Source organism: Pygoscelis adeliae, unplaced genomic scaffold (genome assembly GCF_000699105.1).
Source record: "Pygoscelis adeliae isolate BGI_AS28 unplaced genomic scaffold, ASM69910v1 Scaffold179, whole genome shotgun sequence".
NCBI lineage: Eukaryota > Metazoa > Chordata > Aves > Sphenisciformes > Spheniscidae > Pygoscelis > Pygoscelis adeliae.
In genome coordinates, this window is record NW_008825612.1 from 2,950,023 (window position 1) to 2,968,992 (window position 18,970).

At 49.7% G+C, this 18,970-nt stretch overlaps 1 protein-coding gene across 1 annotated transcript in view; it reads right to left on the bottom strand.

Annotated features, from left to right (window-relative positions):
* DAAM1 (dishevelled associated activator of morphogenesis 1) overlaps positions 1–18,161 on the bottom strand; it is a 78,258-nt gene extending 60,097 nt beyond the window's left edge. Inside the window, 1 exon segment of the mRNA XM_009332742.1 lies at positions 18,064–18,161. The gene's annotated coding sequence lies outside the window, so the exon portion shown is untranslated.
* Between the last annotated feature and the right edge of the window lie 809 nt (positions 18,162–18,970).

Genomic DNA, 18,970 nt, shown 5'->3' on the forward strand with positions numbered 1-18,970 from the left:
GTAAGCATCTGCGGAACCACGAACGATGGGAAATGGTTATTGGGTCTTCATGGGGGATAATCCCAGGCTGTGCAACTGCTCTGTGCCCAGTCCGGAGGGTCCCGCCTTCCCAAAGAGCCCCAAATCTCATTTCACATTTAGCATCTTGCACGTAGAAAAATGCAGCCACCGGAGGAATTTCAGCTGCCATGAAATCTCTCTCATCGCGGCTCCCCGGCAGCCAGCACCGCAGCAAATCCATTAGCAGCCTGCTGGCATCCCTTCAGTGTTAGGAGGGTTTTGGGACCTGCTGGGGAGTTTCTTTCCTAAAGGAGGGAGGGAAACAAAAAAACAAAGGCACACAGACCTCTCTGTCCCCTCCAATGCAGAGAAAAATGTTGCAGGTTTGGGTTTTAAAGAGCCACAAGGACCAGGGTGCACAAGGAGATGCTGGTGGCTGCCCAGCGCTTCGTGCCTGGCACAGGAGCTCAGTCCCAACCCGCATGTCCTCATCTGTGCAAAGTTTGGTCACTCGGTCATTTCCAGTCCGTGGGTACGACCATGCATGCCCAGAGCAGGGCCTGATCCGGCTCCTGCAGCCGGTCTGGAGCAGACTCGTCCTCCTCTTCCACAGGGCATTTTCCATCCCCTTTTCAATACCACATCAACCTCGTCCTTGAAACCCACTGCTACGTGCAAGCTCTGACTTGGGCTTGCAAAAATGTACAGAAAGCTTTTATCAGAACACCACCTGCTCTTCAGAGATACACACTCCTGACGATGTTTTACGAGGAGTTTGAATGACAGACTGAAAAGCAAGATTTTATTTCGGGTTTTAAAGCAGACAGTCATGTAGCAACCAAGACAAGGTATTTTTGACCTGCTTCCAGCTTTGGAGCTACTGAGGTTCCTCATTTTCATCTATAAACAATTCAAAAAACCAAACCACCCTATAAGTGCAGGCTGAGTGGGGTGTAGGTTATTAGCAACCAAGGCTAAAAAGGGAGAGGCTGAAAGAGAGAATATGTTAGCTACCAGGCAAATAGCATTAAACCTTCAGAAGGCTGATGAATATTCATTGACGTGATGGATCAAAATCAAAACACGGCTCCCTGGCAGGTCGTGGGGAGCTGCAGACAGCACAGATTGCACCGTCAGAACAAAGTCCAGCTACACAGACTTCTTCCCTGCAAATCCTACAGAAATCAGTTATTCATGGAGAAAAACTGACAGCCCCTGGCAACCTGGAGGCTTGCGTTAAGGAGAGCAGAAGGGACCGGTTCCACGCAGCATCACATGTTAGGTGTCCTGCTCCCACCTCCCATTTATACCTTTGAGCACTAATTAGATCAATAAATTTAAGTCAGATTGTGATCTAATAGTGCCTTCTGGCCTTTACTATTGAGCGGGCCAGAATAAATTAAGTTTAATTGCCTCTGTACATACAGAGCCAGGGAAGATAGGATAGGAAGGGTCATTGAGGGAACTTCTAGCCAAACCCCAAATCCCAAGGAAGGACTGATGGGGCTGAATCATTCCCAAATAGCTTTGCTTCCGCAGAAACAAGGGTGGGAATGTGTGTGCGATGGGTTCAGCCTGAAAGGCCAGGGAGAGGAGGAGGAGGAGAAGGAGCTTAGCCCACGTGTGCCACCAGGACCAAGCGGGGTCCCCACGCAGGACAGAGGCCATGGGCTGCAGCTCAGCAATGCAGAGAGAGATGAGTTTTGTTGTTTTTCCCAGCCCTAAAAAAAAGCACCAAGCCTACATCGCCCTGAGCAGTGCTTAAATAAAATCAGTCATTAGGAGGAAATTGGACCCCGGTGTCGCTTCCGCCTTTGCTTTAAGGAAACAAGAGCAGCAATTACCACTTGCATATTCAACAGCCTCCTCTGCAAGCTAAATTAGCCCGCGTGGAGCAACGTGCTGCCAAAGCCTGCCTGTGACCAATGCCCCAACGAGCTGGTTTAAAACCACCACTGGTATTGCAGTGTTGCGGTCTGCAGCCTAAAAATACCCAGCAAGGGTACAAACGCATGCAAAGGAGCGTACACGCTCCCCTTCACACCCACCTCCAAACCCGCCCAGAAGCTAGGAGCTAAATCCTCAAATATGAATATTAGCATGTTGTTCTTCTGGCTCCTCTCCCATCCCCTCCCAAAAGAAGGATGCAAGATCCTGAGTGAGCTCTTTCTCAACGGCGAGCTTTATTTCAGCGCATTGCACAAGGGAACAGTATTTTTGTGCAAGTGTAGTAACACTCACTGACCATCCCTGCCAAGCCCTGACCGATTTTGGCATTTTGGGCTACACCAAGCTTTGCCTGCCCCCACCCCACAGAGTTTTGGCACAGCCTGGGATGCTCCCGACCGGTGGACATTTTCTGACTATCTTCCATCGCTGCAAAGTGACCTCCGTGGCTCGTGGTGGCTGGGAGGCGCTTGGCTTCGGCAGGCAGTTTTAGAAGACTGTCACCCCCACCAAGTGCTAGAGCCGGGTGTCCTGGACCACTTTTTACAGCACGTAGAAGGCAGAAATTTGGCATCCCACACACCGCACCCTATGCTTGTCCCATCCCACCGCTGAGCAGTGGTGCACCCTCCCTCGGTGCTTCTCCCCAAGCATATAACACCCAGCACAGGGCACAGTGCCAGGGCGCACGTCAAACTCACTAAATACCTTGCATCATTTTTTTAAATAAACAATTCTAGATGATTTTCCTCCCACTGTAAGTCACGTCCAGACCTCCACAGCAATAAAAACTGGATGCTCCCACAGCATTTTTCAGACCAGCTGTACGTTTGAGGCATCCCCTGAGAAGCATCAAAGCCTTCCCCGGGCACGTTTCAATTTTTCACCTTACGGACCCAAGACAGGCAGCAGTCTCCTTGGCTCCACTCACTAACCCGACCTCTTCTCAGGATTGGTCCTGATTGCGAGCCCTCCGAAATGTGTGCGCAGTGCTCTGCCCATCTGATCAGGCGGCAGCGTTTGGGCTCATCCCTCTCAAGAGCGAGAAGTGCTGCTCTGTTTCATGTTTGCACCAAAGCCGGTGCAAAGAAACCCTTTTTACTGAAGGGGATCCAAGCATTACTTAATTTTAAAAACAAAAGCTTTGAAATTGAGCTCTTGTGTGGATGAAAAGCTCAGAAACAGGATTGCCGTCCCCTAAGCAGGAGCCACCTTCCCTCCGACACAGAAGCCCAGAGGACCTGAGCCCATCACCAGCACCTCCAGCATGGACCCCCTGCTGAGCACGGTGCCGGCATCCCCGGCATGGCCGTTCCTGTTAAAAGCAACCAGGATGATTTTTTGGCCACAAACTCCCACGCTGATTTCCAAAAACGCCTTTCTCCAGCATAAAGCCGTTTTCAGGCACAGGCTGCACAGGAGGGGAATGCCTGTGTTTGGTGGAAATCTGTGCGTATCGGCAGGAGGGGGAAAAACCCCAAAACACTCGGCTAAAAGGCTTTGAACTGTTTGACGATTGCCTTTTCCCCCTCCATCCACCCGTGAAACAGCAGCGGCGAAAGGGTATGGGGACAGGACCCTTCCCCCTGATGCTGCAGGAAAATCAGCTGCCAGGAGGAGCCTGACTCATCGCTAAATCACAAGAGCTGTAATTCTCAGCATAAGCAAATCTCAAAGACTTGGGTTTCATGGATTTATAAATACATCTGCCAAATCCTGAATTACCCTGAATTACGTGCCTCCTTCCCCTTCCCAGAAATCCTGTTATACTCCATGAACCCAACGAAGAGCATTTTGCACCTCCAAACCTTGCTCGGGCTGCCCGGTAGCCAAAGGCCACCGGCATACTGCCCCTGACGCCGGCAGGAGCTGGCTGCAGGCACAGGCTCTCGACTCGCTCCCGGAAAGCCCTATCTGCCAGCATTGTCAAAAACCCAACACTCGCCTAAAATGTGTCGCCTCCTCTTTGTATTCTTTCCTTTTATTGTGGCATTCGTCACAACCTGAAGCAAACATCTGGGCCTGCTGTCTCGCAAGAAAACATTTTGCTCTGCTCAAGGGCAGACGAGCTTCGGGGGCTCGATGGTGAAATTCAGGGTGCAACAAGAAAAATCAAACCTGTTTATTCACAGAGCCGGTAAACACTTATATGTTCACCAGTGAGGAAAAAAAATAGTTTCACAAACTTGTCACACACTAGAAAAAGCCTTCATTTTTTCATCTAAACAAAATTTACACCTACTGCAAGCAGCAAAAGTGCTGGGAGAGACTTTTTTGTATGTGTCCGCATGGGGCTCCCATCTGGAGGTGTTGATGATGCTACTCAGGGAAAAGAGCAACAACCTCCATCGCACCGCGAGAATATCACGGTCTGGCTTGCAAGTCGCCTCTCCAGCACGCGAGCGAGCTCCCCGCGAAGGGAAGAGTCTGCAATCCAGTTTTCAGGGGGAAGAGTGTGGCGCACAGCAGGGTGAGACGGGATCTGTCTCAGTGCTCTCCAACTGAAATCAATCCTCGGAGCAGCGCCGCTTGGTTTGGCAAGCTAGCAAAAGTCCGGAGCAGGGGATGGTTGCCGGCATGTTGCAGGACCATGTCTGTCCCAGGGCATGGAGATAAGCTTGGGTCCAAGGAGAAGATGCTGCAGCATCCATCAGCTGCCCCAGGGATCCCCGCACAGCCCTTCAACCCCTGCAGTTACAGAGACTGGCACAGCTCAGCACACAGATGAATCTGACCAGGGAAGATGCTGCTGGAGTAAAACTTTGTTTAGTTTTTGAGGATTAAAAACTAAACCTTGCTGGAAGTTTCCCAGTCAGCTAGACAGCGAGCGGCGCAGAAACACCAAAGGAGGTCACGAGTTCTCCATTAAAAGGGTTAACTTAACCAGTGATGGGCTGAACACCAGAGCCAGATCCTCTGAACTACTACAGACCGCTTCTTACAGGAGCTCCAGCAGATCAGCTCGGGCAAATGCCATTTATTTCAGGAACAAGGACAACAAGCGCGGAACCACAGACAAGACCCAGATTGGGAACCTATATAAATATATATGTATGTATTAATACTCGCTAGGGTGCTAAACGACCCAATTCTACAAACGCACACGTGCCTTTTTTCCAGCAGCCGGGCAGATTTGTGGTCCTTCTTTAGCAAAACAAAAAGTGGGGTGGGTTGGCAGTGGGAGGAAGAAAGAGTTTTCAACTCGCATATTCCTCCCTTAAATGCCCTGAATGATTTGCATCCCGAAACCCAGGCACAACCCAGGCACTTGTCCGAGGTGGGTTAAGCCCAAGAGACTTTCCAGGAAGGCGGAGGGAGGCAGAGGCGGCGGGTGGCTCTCCGGAAAGCATGCTGGAGCATCCCCCTGCCCTCCCTGTGCCCCGGCCCGGCTTCAAAAGGCAGCACAGAAAAACCCAGCAGAAAGGAAAGGCGACGTGAGGGGCCATCCCTCCCAGTGCTCCCCTCACCCGGCTCTTGTTTTGGGGCGGTAGCTGCCGGCGCTGCATTGTGGTGGGGCTCAAAGGGGCAGAGACGGCCCTTTCAGAGCTCAGGTCACGCGCAGGGAGGGATTAGCACCGACCCGGGGCTCTCCTGAAAGCCTGCAGCCTTGCAGAGAAGACTGTCACAAAAAGTTGTCCTTTGCCATTTGAACCTGGTCTCTCAGGGAGCCTTTGCCGGTGTCTGAGCTGGGTGATGCCTTGGCCAGGCAGCCCTCAAGGCCAAAAAAACAGTCAAGAGAGGGATGCAAGACCCCCTGGGCAGCTCAGGGGGCTGCTACAGCCCCGCCAAGCATCCTGAGGTGAGCATCCTCCTCCACCCTGGGCTCCATCCTCATTACCTGGCACAAGCACAAGCCAACATCGAGCCCCACTCCATTTCCATCACTTGTTTTGGCCCCAACTGGGGGAAAATGCTCATGGAAAGCACAAAACACCTTCAGGAGGCTGATAATACCGAGCTGTGAAGCCCACCCCAGTGTATCACAAGTTACGTATAAGTAGCCAGGAAGAGCAGCTTCGGTGATCAGAAACCTCCTGACATGACAGGCGCCAGGACCACCTCCCAGCCTGGCTGCTGGAAGCAGACCTCCCCTCTCCATCCAAAAGGACGTGGATTTAAGTCGCTTCATTTATGAGATCACTCTCGGCTCCGACTACTCCTTTTGATGATGCAAAGCTTTTGTCAATAAAAACTCAACAGCCTGGCAAGCGGGGAGAGAGGAGCTGTATTTCCCACTGGAGGAGGATATTTGTCTGCCAATTAACTTTTTCCTGGAGAACAATAGTTCAATAAAAACCTTCCTTTATTTTAATTCTCCTTTCCTCCCCCCCCGCCCCCAGCCTCAAGCCCTGCTCCTCCAGTGAATATTTGGGCTGTGACTTTGATTTATCGTATGCAAAGCCTCACTGCTGAGCTTTCCATTTCACTGCTCCCCGTTTCAGCAGTAATCCCCGGGGTGAGACGGGCTCTCTGAGTGTAAAACCGAGGGGGAAGCCAGGCAGGTTTTTCCTCTCTTAAAGCCTCTTAATTAATTTGGCTTCACAAACTGGAGTTTCCGAGTTGCTCAGCAGCAGATGCTTCCAGTACATCAGCACAGCAATGTCTGCCGTGGGGCCACCACCACAGCAAGGCAACGGAGGAGCTACCGGCTGAGTCCTGACGGGCTAGTTTTGGGTTGTGTTTGGAGATTTTTAGGATTATCCATGCTTAAGGTGAGGCTACTGGAAGCACTGGTGTTCATGCAGCTTGTGGTCTGTAGCAAGCTGGGTTTTTTCTCTTTCAAAATGGAACTGGACGGAGGCTGCTGTAAATAGGAGTGCTTCCTAACAGGGACCCTGATGGGTAGATATCATTAAACTTCAAGATATCATTAAACTTGTAGTCCAGAAAGTGCCCAAAGCAAACAAAACAAATTTGTCAGATCTCTCAGCTGGCCTACACATCTGCAGTGCTGATTTCCCTTTAAAGATTTTTAAATCCTGATGTTAATCCAGAGTGATTTTCCCCCCTAAAGTAAGAACCTGGGGTTGAGAATTCCTTGATAAACACATCTGATGGCAGAAATGGCCCACCAGCCGCTTTCCTTCCAGTACATGCTTCAGCAGATGAACACTGAAAAACAATATATGTGAGCTTGCATCAGGCACAATGCGATCCCGACAGCTCCAGCGCAATGCCTGCTCCCACCCGGCCCGGGAAAAAGCAGCAATTTTTATCACATTACACTAAAAGACTGTTTGCATTTAAACATAATAAAGAAAAGCAGGCGAGCACAGCAGGCGAGACTAATTGAAGGGCTTGATTACATTTTTTTATGTAGATGCAACACAATGTAGCTTATGGCAAAAGCCCCGCTTTGACCAGGATGGAGCTGCACCACCCCATGCCAAAGGACAGTGGGACTCGGGTTTCCCGGGAGAGCTGCTCAAACCCACCACCTGCAATTTGGAGGACCCGGCTTAATGCAGGCACGCCGTTTTAATTGCCTAACTATCCTGCCTCCCACTGATGGCACGGAGCAAGGAAGGGCTCACTCCGAAGTTGGCCAACCCATCGCTGCCAGGGCTGGACCAAAGGAAGGTCGCTCTTCCCCAGCAGGAGCATCCAGAGGGGAACATCCATCTGGTGGAGATCCCAAGGGGAAGCATTTAAAAATCAATAGAGGCTATTTTAATGCTTAATCCAGGAAAGTATCAGCATCAGCAGCATCAATACAAACCAAATTTAAACACACTGAGTACATGCACAGGATTTTTATTTTTTATTTTGTGCATTGATTTAACCAAATCTGTTTTTCCCCAGACACTTTGAAGTCCAAACAGGGCATCTGTAGCATTCCTAATGCTTCAGGCATCCTGCCTGCCTCCATCTCTATACGCCGCTTAAAAAATGAACCTCTCCATCCCACTGGAGCAAACGTTCCAGTGAGGAAACCCCCCTCGAAGATGCAATATTGCAGCGACAGTGGCCACCTCCCCACCAGGGCTATGTACAGAAGTGGATTTCTCTTCTTTGCAGGTTTTCACACTGCACCTGCCACAAATTGCAATACAAGCTTCACGTCCCTGTAGATATTTATACAATGATCTCCCTTTTCATTAAAAAAGAAAAAAAAAACCACCAGCCTTGCAATTGCAAAGAACGGTTTGAAAAAGTGACCCAAGGGGATCCTGAGAGGCTCAGACACCCTGAGAGAAGATAACTTGTGTTTGAAGTTTTTAATTTAATCTCATCTGCTGCAGGAGGGCAGTCTCGGTGTTCATATATTTGGGACTAGCTACACTCCAGACACACCCACAAGCACAGATGTACCTTCCCAGCGGCCACCACAGGCACCATACGGGCTCAGAAAGCCACCATGTCACCCATTTCTGTTGGGGTACAGCACCGCGTTCTGCCCTCTTCCATCCACCAGCTCCCTCCCGCGTGCTCACTGCTGTCTCTGCAGAGATGCTCCGTGGTTCAACACCATCACTTTGCTCGCCTTCCTGAGTCTTTGAACCAGTCCTCGATGCTCCTGGCCCTTTCCAAGCTCACAACTCCTTGCAGATGACTTCTTGCTTGGGGTTGGAGTCCACCACTCTGGCCAGCAAAGTGAAAGTACTTCTCCTCATCGACACCAGTCCAGTTTACTCACAATCCAAAGCAATGGAGAACTTCATCTCTTTCAGGGTTCCCGAGTCCTGGTGGTGGCAGGGTCTTGCAGAGGTCTTCACATCTGCCACCTGGGCAAAGCTTCATGGTATCGCTGCTGATCAGTGCCTTTGTGACATTCCTTCACAGCTCACCTCCTTTCCTGGCTTCAGGGTGATGTATTTGACTGACATCAGGTCCACCCAGCTCTCCTGTGAGAAACTGCATCCCCAACACCCCAAACCACCCCCCCATTCCTTTAGCAGCTTTGAAGCTGAAACAGCTCTAGCAGTGGAGGTCGCAGCTGAACTTCTTGCTGAGAGGAGCCACTCAAGGCTGCAGCTTTGCATTAATCAGCTCACCAGATCTTTCAACACAGCCCAGACAACACCGTTGATAACGAAGTGGGGTCCAGCAGGTCTAACCGAGCTTGAAACCCAGTGAGATGAGCCTTATTCCTCAATTCGTGCTTCCTCATTCCCACGCTTATGAGGGTCACAAGCTGGCCAAGCAAAGGCTTCAAGCGGGACGAGCCATGTTCATTGGGCTCCTGAAGTGGCTAAGCAGAACCCTAACAACAAAAAAGCAAAGCCAAGCCAGCTGCAACAACGTCAGACCATCTCTGCTCAGACACCCAGAGGTATCGTTGCCGTACGCTTCGCCACAAGATGGAAGTCACCATGAGAAGGGGCTGGATAAGGCTGTTTTCTGCTTAGCTTTTAGCACAAGCACACCCATCTCAAACCCTCCCTACAATGGAACAAGAACATCCAGAACCTCCAACATCCAGAACCTCCAACATCCAGAACCTCCAACATCCAGAACCTCCATCTCAAACCCCTCCCTGCAACAGAGAGCCTGAAGGTTTGCTGCCCAGCCACTGCACTAACCTTGAAAAACATTTTTCTCCATGTCTAACCTCGGTAGTCCATTGCTCCAGGTTAATCCTGCAGTTTGGATGCCCTAAACACACACTAATGAAATAACTCAAAGAGAAAGCAACCCTGAGATCATCCACAATCTCGTGACTGTCCACAGGGGAAGGAAATTGAATAGCTTTTGGATAACAAATCTTTGCAGCATTTTCCAGCATAAGACCTGTAACATTGCAGCAAAAGCTTGAAGAAGCTGCACATTGGATTTAGGTACCTGAAAACTCCAGATTCACTTCACTACTGCAGGAGATTGCCACAGAAAAAGAAAACACCCTGAAATAACTGCTTCTACAGAAAAAAAAAGCCATTAATGCAGGTTTTTAGAGCTGGCAAGAGCTACCCATCCCCATCCACTGCAACACGAGCTGTGAGAGCAGGAGGAGGGGAGAAAAAGCATCTTCCAGGCAATCACAGACATTTTTTGCCCAGCTGAGTGCCTCATGGGGGGAGCAACCCATGCATCAACAGGAACACTTGAAGCACGCTGGCACTTTATAAATTCACTTTCAGTAGATTTACCAACACGTCATATGGAGAAGGAATGCAGGCTATGCAAATCCAGCCCCAGACTGCTCCCTGCCTAATCTAGCTTTAGATTCAAATGCTTATTACCATGGCATCTAATCGGGTAATGCGTAATAGACAGGTTTAGTTTGGGCTCCCAGTACTTCAGCTGTGTTCTTACTAAGACACCAAATGGGAAAAAAAAAAAAGAAACAAAGAGAAAAAAACCCCAACACTGCAAAGAATTCAAGCTCTGGTGGAAAGCAGAGAACAAAAACCAGGCGTGGAAAAAAAGTATTGACACCTACCAGTAAAAGCCAGGCAGATATGCAAACATTTGGCAGCTCACCAAGAACACCATGAACATTGAGTCTTGTTCACACCCCGTTGTATCCCTGCAGGGAAGTAGGTGGCTGGTCTTTCAGGGTCTCTCCCTTCCCCACCATGAGACATAAGGTGATGCAAGGATCTCACACAGCCACATAGGACCCATCTACCAGCAGCTAGCTCCCAGCAGCACCAAGCACAGCTGGTCACACCATAACCTCCAACTATCTTATGGATGCTCTGGGCACCCATGCCAGGACCTCCAGAGCCTGGGTAACACATGCCAACCAGGAGCTGTTTGCTGATTTGGGGAGGAAAGGGTTCCCTTACTGTATCAGAGTCTGCAGCAGGACACGGGGACCATGGGAACATAATTCCCAGAGGCCACCACCTTCCTGTTTGCTGGCACCAGCCACAAAGCAGGGCTCAAACCACGGCCAAGGTCAACTCTGCCCTTACCTGCACCAGGCAAGGTGATTAATTTCACTTCTAAGTTTGTCAAATACAGTTGGTCTGTCCAAGCCATACGTCATCCCTGGTACCTCCAGGATACAACCCAGATGCCAACCTCTTAACTCCACCTCCTCCAACTCAGCCACTGTGCGCCAGAAATAACCCAGGGCAGGGACACAGGACCCACCACTCAGGCTTGACAGGTTCTCCTCTCCATCTGCTGCTCATTTGCCACGTTAAGCTTTCCTGCGGTGGAAGATGGTGAGGTTTTCAACACCATCGTCCAGCTCCCACCTTCAGGATGCCGAATCCCAGCAGCTTGTCGTCCCCTGCCTCCGCAATGCCGAATGGGATGCAGACCTGCAACCAGCTCCAGCAAAGGGTCAAGACATGCAAGTGTTGCTACCAGCCTCTGAAGACCCTACAAGACTGCGTTGACCCTGCTACGCTACAGAAACTACACTCGGTGGGGTAAGCAGCACTAGGAATAGCAAGACTAACAAAGAGGAGATTTCCCTCTGTGAACCTAAGCGATATAAGCCACATTTATATTAAGGCTGCAGGATGAACTTACATTTATTAGACATCCGAGAATTCACACAGGAGAACATCCCCCCTGCAACACCTACATGTCTATGCAGAGTCCTGCAGCATAGGCTCTCTGGTGTCTCATAATGTGGTAAATCCAACCAAAGCACTCTTTACGGCTTGGATGTTCATAACATTTATGTGTATTCCCTGGTGTCTAGTACAAACTGAGTTTTCATTGCATCCCTTCCCTTAATAAAAATCCTCCACAACACCCTTCTAACCTGATGCCTGTTTTGACAAAACTTGCAGCAACTCCACATATTTGAGATGAAAATAAATCTGGAAGCGAGGACAAAACCAGCCAATGGACTTGATAAATTGTCAGTGATGGGGGAGGAGGAGAACATGGACAGACCAACTCTAAAGCTTCCTTTCATTAGGAAACTAAACTAAAATCATAGGTTAACTTTCAATGATTCACGTTATTACTGAGGAAAGTGAGGCGGCTGATATTCTGCCTCTCAGGCACGTCCTCTATGCTTCATCATTTACTGAATGAATATTCAAATGCTTTGAAAGGAGAAGGAAAACAAACCCAAAGAAACCAGAGGTTGCAGCTCGCAGTGTTTTCATAAGCCTGTTCAAAGACCAAGCCAGATTTACCAGTGCCTGCGCTGCTGCCCAGCTGTGTGGGTGGCTGGCCGGGCTCTCCCTCCGGCTCTGCACCTCCCCAGCTCACAGCAGTGCCTGGAGCTGGTCTGGGGGGACTTTTTTCCTTGCTCCTGTAGCTGAAACGACAGCAGGGATGGATAAATGAGGTGGAAAGGCCCCCTTTCCCACACAGCCCAGCCCACAGCACAGAGGGAAGAAACCCTTTGCAAGACTCCCCGCCTGAGGACATGGAGGGAGATGCTAGTGGGGGAGTCCTTCCCAGCACTGAAGGAGCCACGCAAATAGTATTTACCTGACCATGCAGACTAAACACCCCAGAAAAGTCATATTCATTTATGAGCCAAAAAAGAGAGAGTTCGCATTCCTGTTATTTACAGCACTACTGCTTCTGGAGCTCTGTCTACAACAGTCTCTGGGACAGGGTCATTCCCAGTGATGACTGTGAAGAGGTCCTTCATCCCACCTTGGCACAGGGACTCATGGATAGTTCACACACACGTATTTCCAAGGGCAAAAATATTTCAAAGCTTCAGAAGCTGCATTTCTGGAGCTGTGCATAACACACATGCAAAGAGCATGGTTCGCTTATGATAACCTAGGATGGCAACCCACTTGAGATGTAAAAATAATTTAATGAATAAGTATATTTAGATTTATAATCCCACAGCAGCTTTATTTATAGGGATGCCAATCACTTTTACACAGATATAAAATTGGCTGGCAGAATGCCTTAGACTATAGCCAGAAACCCATCTGTAACAAATCTAAGCCGTGATATCTCTGCATACGTTTGGCCAAACAATAATGCTAATGCCAGCCATCTTGACTTTAAACGTACAGATGGGCCGGGGGGGGCTCGCCAAGCCTGCCACACGGCCGAAGATGGATGAATTTTGCTATCACCTACTATAAACTGGTTGGAGAAAGGACCAGATGAAGGAAAACCAGTCACCGTCTGGGCTGTGTGGCTGCTAATACCAATGCTCACTGGCTGGAGAGCAAGCCAGCATCCAGCTGGCTACAGGTGAAGCTCTTTCAAAACCTTTCATCACTGAAATGAGGAGCTATAAGCAAGGAAAAAAGACTCACTGGAGCTCTGCAGCACCTTTAAAAGGTGAGGGGATTAAGCGAGGGCTCTTGCATACGTTTTTTTCGATCCATCGCTCAAGACACAAAGCTGGGACAGAGGAAGATGCAGGAGAAATTAATTGAAAGTCATCGCTTGGCTCCTGATCTCAAAGCAGACAAGGATTTCTCGTGATACTTCTCCTCTCCCACCACTGCCCAGGATCTCGCAGCTTTATCTAAACCTGCAGATGTCAAGGGAAGAGGTTGCTGTTGATGTCCACAGGGCTCGCATTGAGGCATCCCAAACTACCCTGTGCTGTCGGGGTGGATCTGGGGGCTTTCTGGTGCTGTCCCTCCAGCTCAAGCAGGGACCACCTGGAGAACTGAAAAGTCGCGTCTAATTCACAAGAAACAAAGAAAAAACTGCTCTTCGTCCCAGTGGGGCTTCTGGGGTCTGGTAATCTCAGAAATGGGGCAGAACAGGGATGGCTCCATGTCAAATTTAGACTATGGGTAAATGGATCTCATCCATGAAAGTTGCAGTATTTTGGCAAATGCCAAGGTGGAAAGGTTACTCTGGAATATTATTTTGAATAGCTCTGGGAACAAACCCAGCATTAATTTTCAACACTTATTCAGCAAATGATTTGAATAAACTGAGGGAGGCTTGCGCACACATACTGACAGCATTATTTGGTAGATTTTTGCCTCTGCTCCTTAGATAATTTATGAGAAAACAACTCCCAGCAAACATGATCGCCTTCCAGTTCGATGCATGGATTCAACTGACCCTGCCTTGGGGACAAGGTAACCTCTCAAGATCCCTTCCAGCCCAATTTTAATACCATTTTACACCGCAAACTGCTTACATGCTGGCATTTGCTCTGATCCATCCCTGGAAATAAGTATGTCTAAAAGAGCAATTGATGGAAAGAAAAAACAGAAACCCAACAGCAGTTCCCTCTCTCAAGGACAAAGCAAAGGAAAACACCCAGACGCAGAGCTATGACATCCTCGATCCAAATGTTTTCCAAAACATTTCCAAATGTTTTCCAAAGCTTCCAGCTGAATCTTTCACAGCTAGGCTGCGACTCCACCAAAGCCTCGGGCTATGGTTGCAGCCCGTGCCGTTATTTGAGCGCAGCATCACAGTGCGTTGCAGCATGTGCCGAGGAGATGGTTGGCGAGGACTTTTCCAATGACACACCTGCCAAAACACACCCAAGACCTTTGTGCAGAAAACACAGCGTTTCGAAGAAAAACTGCCTCTGCTTTCTCAACAGGGCATCTTCCAAAGTGACGGGGCTCAACTGCTATGTGGGCTTTCAGGAAGAGAGAGTCAGTGAATGCACGTGGCCAGATGTCCTCACCTTCACGGCAGGCTTTTGAGTTTATTCCAAGCACCTTAGGAAATCACTCCTCTGCCTCTAATCCTTTGTAATTATGGAAAATAATAAAATAAATAATAAAATAATACCAAAAATATTTTAAAAACCCACTTATGGAAAGTAAAGAGAGAAAAACATCCACTTTCAACACTTCAGCAAGAAATGCTGAAGTTCTGTCCGAACAGTAGGAAACGTGGACGCTTACGGTTATTACACAGCCAAAACTGAGACGGTTGTGGGAGATGCTGGTCTGAGCAGCTGACCCAACTGCAGCAGCCAAAGGGCGAGCAGCAAGGTCTCAGTAGTGCTCAGCTGCAAGAACCGATTGCTCTGGGGACCGGGGAGCTGACACACAGCAGGTCCCTGTCCCCAGCCTCCTCACCCCGCTGCTGACACAACAGCTTTCATCCACGCCAACGGCCTCATCAGAAACAACAGCGCCTATAAAGCGGAGTCTCAGAGGTTCTTCGACAGCTGACCTCCACCTCTTTCAACTTGCTTCTGGACACAATCAAAACCCAGAGCAGGCTCCTTTCCGAAGGAGCCCTCTTATCAACTGTACGTGGGCTTTTGATTAGACCTTTCGCAGAGTTGAAAAAAAAGCCTTGCTCGAGGATGATAAAGTCTAGACACTACAATATATTTTCCAGCTGATCCAGCAAACCTAAAAAGCCCTCCCTTGATCTCAGACTGCCACGATCAAAGCCATTATCCCATTCAGAGCCCTTCTGAAACTTTAGCTTCCAAATGTGCAAGTTATTTTTAAAATCTAAACCAGGCCAAGCCTCTTGTTTGGAGTTCTATGAGGAAAACAGGGTATGCTCCTCCCAAACCTTCCCCCGCCACGTCTGGAAGTGGCTGGTGGGCACATGGCGGAGGGCGAGAGCAGGGAAGCGGCCCCATGTCTGGGGGCACTTCAGTGGCACCCGGTAGCCACGGTCTGCTTGCATGGGGGGACATAGCCCGTCCCCCCAGGGTGGCTATGGGTGGGGGAATATTCCCCATCCTTGACTGAGATTAAGTTTTTTGGAGAGGAAACATCCTTTGCATCCCCATCCTTAGGATTTGTGTCTGCCTTTGGCATCCTCCGTCACACGGGTGTGTTATTCTGGGGGTCAAGAAGAGGAAACAGCTTGAAATACTTTCATTTTCTACAGGAATTAAATAAAACTAAGCGCTACAAATTTCCTTTACCAGGTAGCAGGATGTCCAAGTGCACAAAGAACATCCAGTTCTGCACCGAGGGACAGATGGGGGAAATAAGGTATTCCAGGGGGAAAAAAAAAAAAAAAAAAAATCATTCTTCAGTCTCTTGAAGGAGAGTTTCAGGTGGCTGAAAGAAAAGAAGAAACACACAGCCCTGCAAAAGCATAGGAAAGCCAAAGGGGCATCAGCTCTGCTTTAAGTGGGATGCTCAAAGAGAGGTGATGGAAGACCAGCCGGTGCCGCTTGGTGAGCACCAAACTTCCTGGCATGCAGTGGCCTCCGTGGGAGATGGGACCTGCGGTCAGTCCCAATCGCCGAGGCTCGCAGCAGCCAGACTGGAAGAAGTCAAGGGACGGGTGGTCTGGAGTGACAAGGAGCTTGGGGAGAAATGGAAGGGCTTTTTGAAAGCACGTGGCCACCAAGCTGCACCTCCCGTGTCCCAAGGTGGACTTCTAACAGTGGGACGTTCTTCAAAGAGAGATGGGGACAGGAGGTGACTCCTGCCACAGGAAGGAGAAAAGAGCAACATGGAGCATTCACATGCTCCAAAGCTATTTAAAAGCCAAACGTAGCTCCCTAATGAATGCTTTGTTTAACTAAGCAGCTTCTAAAGCACCAGGAAAACAAGCCAGTCGTCTCCTTTTCCTCCCAGCATCTGCCTCCACAACGCTGCCCACCTCCCTTCCCCTCCGTGCTTTCACCCTCCTCAACTCCCAGCAGCTCTGCTCCTCCTCCCCACCTCTCCCTCTGCCCAAACCAAGCAGATCTGCAAAAGGCTGAGTGAAGCAGGCAGGCATACACCAGTAGGATGGGGATCAGAGAGCCACCACCCACTCCGGAATCCCTCGCTGTGGCTGGAGGGGCCACGCCGGGCAGGAGCAATGGCCGTGCTGCACATCACACATCCCCAGCGCTTCGGGAGGTGTTGTCTGAACCTCCACCAGCTTTCCAGCTGGGTAAATGTCAAGGAAAAAATCAGGTCGACAGCCTTCCTTAAGAATATTTCCATCAAATCAGACTTTTCCCACCCCCATGCACAGCGGAGCAGAAAGAGCAAGGGCCACCAGCAAGCCGGTGCCAGCTGTGACAGCCACCACGTCGGTCCCAGAAGGGACAGAGGATTTTCCGGCATCTCCCCAAAATGTTGCCTGGGAGCTGGGTGAGGCAGACAGGACGTGGGAAACCTGCCCAGCTTCAGCTCTGCCGTGGCACAGAGTCCAACACATGCCCTAACGCTGCGGTTCATCTTTACTCTCCCCAACAAATGCAGAGAAGAGATGGACCTGAACCTTAACCTCCACGCAAGCGCGTTTTGCTGGGTCTACGGAAGCCACCAAAGCCCTGCAGATCGCAATGGTCCCACCTTGCCCTTGCCCTGGCCCCGTCCCACTAACAAGCTTCTCCCGAGGAAGGAGAGCAAAGCCCCGCTGCGCATCCGTAATCCCCAAGAAGGGCTAACACAAAGTTACTGACCTTGAAAATTTATGGTCCCCATCACAAAGGAGAGCAGAGGAGCTGATGGCAATGGCTGTTTCTGGATTTAAAAGGATCTAAACCCATCATGGAAGCAGCGTGCACCCTGAACCCTCGTCCCCAGAGTTTGCACGCTGGACACGATAAACAAGGCGGCGAGGGTAGCTGATGAGCCAGCATCCCGGCACCCAACCCCTACCACCCCAGCTCGGGAAGAAAGGGAAACCAAGGGAAAAAAAGCAAATCGTCCAGCCTCACACTGCCATCAGCACAGTGGCCACCCGAAAACATCATGCGATTGATCTAGGCACTGAGCATGAACCAGGGGTGGGTTCAGCACCACATCTGTCTTGTTGCGAGGCTTTCCAGCCATCCCGTCCTCTTCTGCAGTGTTTTTCTGTATGTTTCTCATCTTTCTCATCTCCCGTGTTAAAGAGATGGGAAATGTGTGCATCACTGGTCTGCCTTCCCACACCAAACGTGCAAATACAGGCTGAAAAACACCCAATTTCTAATCCCGGCAAACTTATACCAGTAACTTATTTCCAGGCAGAGCTGTGATTTTTATAAGGGATACTACTGGGTTAAGGAGTCAAAGGCATAACTGTACAAGTGAACGCAAAAGCCCTTTATTTCTGTAAAGTCTTCCCCCCTGCTCCTGAAATGACAGGGAGTAACACAGTTCTTGCCAGTTTAGTGGGGTATTACATGAAGGCTTGGCTGAAAGCAACCTCATTAAACTGGCTGGGTCGTTAAGCACCAATCCAAACACGCAGTCCTCTGATCACCGCATGACGGGCTGGGAACCAAAGGCAATTAAGTCCGTGACAATCAGGAAAAATCCTTACAATCCCCCCCCCACCCCAAGCAGAATCCACCAACACCATCCCCACCCTCCCTTCTCTTTTTTTTTTTTATTTACTTACATAAGCAGCATGACAGGTAACTTGGAGGAAATCAGATGCTTAATGATTAAGCGACACTGAGGCAGCACTCTGGAAGATAAATACACCCTCTGGAAACCCTGCCACAAAAACAGAAGGTATAAACAGACAGTAACTAATTATTCTGATTAAATCTTGGAAGACCTGAAATACCCGACTGCAGCAGAACAAAGCTGGTGTGCGCAGGGCTGCTCACAAAAATAAGTCACACCCTTTTTAAAAAGAATTTGCCCAAATAAACCTAAGTGCTTCTGTGTTGTTTTTGTTTGCGTGCGTGTTTCTTAAGGTCTAGGCTGATAGGAAACCTCTGTGGTACCCCGGAGGGATCCCGTTGCCTTCAGCTAAAATTAGACTTCAAGGAAAGCAGGTGAAGACGAGTGTCTCCAACCTGCATTGGCACGGCGAGGCTCCCACTGCGGGCTTCAGGAGCGTCGCGTCGGGGTTTTTCCTCCCCTCCCATCGAAACCAAAAAGAGAGGGGGTTTTGGATTAAAAGAAATTAAGGAAAAGAAATAAATAAGGCATGCTCCGAGGGAGAAGGGAGGGCACAGCAGGTCTACCCCGTTGCCAGGCTCAAAGGGACCCAAGCAGGGACCAGGATGCAGGGAGGTGAGGATGCAGCTGAGCCATGGGGACAGGACGGGACGTGATGGGATGCTCGACCCAGCAGTGAGAGGAACCGGCAAAACCCACCAGCAGCTCACCCACCATCACGGATGCAGAGTAAGGCACCTGCTTTATCGTGGTCCACGACACCAGTGCCGGGAGCCTCTGTTACAGCAGATGGAGTGCAGAGCAAGACAAGGGGATGTGCTCAGTAGACATTCCCCTGCTCTACTTGCCTTGGAGGAAAACCATCATTTTCCTCCTCCCCTTCTCTCTGCCCTCCC